The following is a 4,090-nucleotide window of genomic DNA, read 5'->3' as shown; positions in this document are numbered from 1 at the left end:
ATTCTGGAAGCTTCTAGGCAAATAAGGCTTCAGCCTGAGATTCACAATGAACCCCCCCCCCCCAAAAAGACAGCATCATTCCAAGTGTATATATTATATTGTGGATCTAAGTAATGTCAAGTTTACTTGTTTGTTATGAATGTTGAGGAATTGGATGGTCTGTTGCTGAAATGAATTGTGGGGAAATTTACGGGCAAGATGTAGGGGAAGAGGAGGTCCATTATAGTTTTTGGCTGCAGTCCCAATCTTATGTAACTGGATGTTCTACTGAAAAATACCAGTTACAGAATTGGTCTGTTCATTATCTTAATTGTTATTGAAAATACTTGCATCCTCATATTATATAAATGCATCCCTTGCTGTTTGTTTAAGCAGCCTTCTCTGCCAAAAGTCCTATAACTAAAGGCTACTTCACACATGTGTATCACTTGATTACTTATTAATTGATGACTTGCAGCTTATCAAGTGAATGGTCTCCACTGGAAAAAAAGGCTTATTAATTTATAACCCATCTTTCTACAGATAAATGCACTCAAGGCAGTTCACATTCAAAACAGAATGACATGTCAACCATCAGTATAATACATACACATATACAGGAAGTGCCCAATTTACTAACGGGTTGTTCCAAAAGTTCATTTGTAAGTTGGATCTTAATAATTTGGAATGCATTTACTTCCCAAGAGTGAAGACTTATTTGTATGTGTAGGTTGGCATTTGTAAGTTGGCAAGTTCCTTAATGTAATATGTTATGGAGCTTTGTTTATAAGTACACGTGTTTGTACTTCAGGGAGTGCCTGTACAGCAAATAAAAAGGATTTCCAACTAGGCCACATTGAAAGGTTTAAAAAAGCTCACCTAATCAGCAGAGTTCTCTCTGCCTTTCTGAAGGTGAGGGCAAGGAGTACTTGTTTAGGAAATCCATCATTTGGAATCCAAATCCAAGGTCTTTGTGCCACAGCCAAGAAGGCCCTGTCCTCATGAACACTCATACCTGAGATAGCAGGGGAACACAGTCTCCATAGAGGAGTGAAGGTCATGGGCAGGCTCATATAGCAGAAAGCAGTTCTTGGGACTTTAAAATCTCACAATCATGAGAAAGGGCTCGAAAGATTGAGTGGAGGAAGGCTTTAAAAGCTCACCTCCCCCACAGATTATCTGTTCCGCATTGCTGGGTGTGCGGATCGCATATAATGCAGTCACATAATGCACTGTGCAAGTGCACAGTGCATAATGGGGATTCCTCCGGCACCAGCAGGGAGCCCTGCAGCTGGGGCTGGCAAATGATTGAAGGAACGAGGTCAAGAGAGTGCTTGCTCCCTTGACCTCATTTTGGAGGCGGGCCTCCCTAAGCAGTTTTGCTGCCGTGCTGCCACCAGGAGCCAAGTGGGTCTTGATGGTTCTCATGTGCAGGTGAAACCGGGCTGGGCTTCCTTCGCCCAGTTTTGTCTGAGTGTGAGAATAGCCTCCATGAGTTTCCTTGTTGACAATCCATCTAGGAGCCCCTGGTGGCGCAGTGGTAAAACTGCCGCCCCTGTAACCAGAAGGTTGCAAGTTCAATCCTGACCAGGGGCTCAAGGTTGACTCAGCCTTCCATCCTTCCAAGGTCGGTAAAATGAGCACCCAGAATGTTGGCGGGCAATATGCTAAAAATCATTGTAGACCGCTTAGAGAGCTCCGGCTATAGAGAGCGGTATATAAATGTAAGTGCTATTGCTATTGCTATTGCTAGGGCTTTATAGGAAGCTCAGCACCTTGAATTGAACCAAGAAAACAACTGACAGCCAATAGAGCAGATACAGGACTGGCATGATATGATGTGAGCTTCTGGCCTCAGATCAAACTTTGGTGGATGTATTCTGGACCAGATGAAGTTTCCAAACTGTCCTGCATAAAGCACATTACAAAAGTTTGATCTGGAAGTGATTAGAGCATGAATGACTTTTGTCTTGCATGGACTAAGTAAGCTTCAGTCTGTTCCCCTGCATCCATTCCAGAATGACTCCAGACATCAGTTTAGAACTTCTACTGCCTCCCCAGGGCCAAATGTCAGAAATGAGAAATAAAGCTAGGTGTGATTGGTATACTGATGACACTTAAGCCCAAATTTCTGGATGAGGATCCAGGAGGTGGCTTCCACCTTTCGAGGAATCTTGTCCATAGTCTCAGGTTGCACAAAATGAAAAGTATCCATCAAAGGCTGATTAGACTAGTGACAACGGGAACACATTCTGAAAACGATGGCACCCAGATTGGAGTAGATGCAAGCAATTTTGTCTGCAAAGCACTTGGTTGCAGGAGGCATCCAAGGGTTCTACTCATCTATTCCATTTTTAACTACTCAGAAAAGCTCTTTGATGGCACTGCATGGACACAATAGTGGCAGAGAAATACCATTTCTTCATTGTCATCACCACCACAGAGTGTACAGGTGGCAACGTCTGCTCAGTCAGATTTGGTCCAGGGCTTCTGCCATCTATCTATCTATCTATCTATCTATCTATCTATCTATCTATCTATCTATCTATCTATGTTTCTCTTAGGTGTACCTGTCGCTAATCCCATGTGTGGCAGCTCTTGCAAGAGTTTGTGAGCAAGCTGCTGCAAGAGGGAAAGGAAAGCAGCGGCAGAGAAGATAAAGTGCAAGCCAACAAGCAGGCTGAGGAAAGTGGTGGCCGAGGCGGGGGAAAGGAAAGTGGAGGCCAACAGGTGGGGAGAGGAGAACAGTGGCCGGGGCAGGGGAAAGGAAAGCAGCAGCCAGGAGAGGGAAAAAGGAAAGCAGTGGCAAGACGGGGGAGGAAACTGGTGGCAGGGGGAGAAGAAAGTGGAGAAGAGAACTAAAGGTGCAGATGTTCTGCACCCAGCCCAGCTATTTTTATTTTATTTTATTTTATTTTATTTTATTTTATTTTATTTATTTGAAAGGATGCCTAGGAGCAATCAACTCAACAGCATGTGCCACTTCCATATTCCAGAACTTCACCAGTCAGCAGAATGTATATAGTCAACTGAATGGCTGGCAATATCAGCTGGAAAATCCTGAAGTGACATCAAGAATCTGTCCAGATCCAGAGGCTCAGGGGCAGTTAATCCATGAGGTGAGGCGCGGTGAGGCGATGGCCTAATTTGGTGCCTGTGTAATGGGGCAACAAATACAAGCATCCCACCCCTTTTCTAAACAGAGCTTCATAACATGTGTTTAGGATGATCACCCCTCTCACATGGTTAAAAGACATCCTGGCAGAATGTTGGGGCGTCCTTTAGTGACATAAGGGCAGGTGTGTTCTTGATATGTTCCCACCCTCAATATGTGAGCTGGCAGACACTTGTCTGAAGTATGTCTATGGCTCTGAATGTCTAGGGCTTTTGATTAATGATTTGCAATTTCATATATGCCAACATTCTTGCAAGGCTGCAATCAAGTGAGGAACATGCATGTCTTAAATCACCTAGGCCAGGGCTGCATTGTTGAGTACCTGACAAGACCCATACCCCAGCAGTGGGCTACTGCTGCTCTCCAGAGCCTGAGGCAAGGTGGCAAATGCTGCCACCCCCCAATTTGTGTGCACCCTCCTCCTCTTCTCCATTCTTTTAAAGCAGGGGCGGGAGGACATCTTGCCGCTTTACAAGTGCTCAAATAATCACCTTGCCTCATGGGTGGACTGCACCTGATCTTCTTATTATTTGATCCCAGCTGCTTGTATTCATTGGTATACAGCCTCTGAATATAGAGATTCTGGCCTGGTTCACATGTATAGTTTAACTGCAGTTAAAGCTACCAGAGTTTGTAACTGTAATATGCCCAAATGCACAAAAACACAGTTTAGCCTAAAAAGTAAATTCCAGTTTGCCCCAACAAACTCCAATTGAGACCTGAGGTTTCCTCTAAGGTTTGCCACCGCACCGATAACCATAGTTTTGCTGCCAAAGCATTATGCCCAAAGGCAGACTTGTCCTGTTTCCAAATTCCAATCATCGAGCCGGCGGCACAGACCCACCTGAGGACGTTTATGTAGACGAGCCCGAGGACGCGGCTGCTCCATGCTTTCGGCACTTCTTGCTGGCAGCCGCTCAGAAAACCAGCCTCTCC

This window comes from Hemicordylus capensis, chromosome 2 (genome assembly GCF_027244095.1).
Source record: "Hemicordylus capensis ecotype Gifberg chromosome 2, rHemCap1.1.pri, whole genome shotgun sequence".
Classification (NCBI taxonomy): Eukaryota; Metazoa; Chordata; class Lepidosauria; order Squamata; family Cordylidae; genus Hemicordylus; species Hemicordylus capensis.
Note: the sequence above shows the minus strand (reverse complement) of the source record.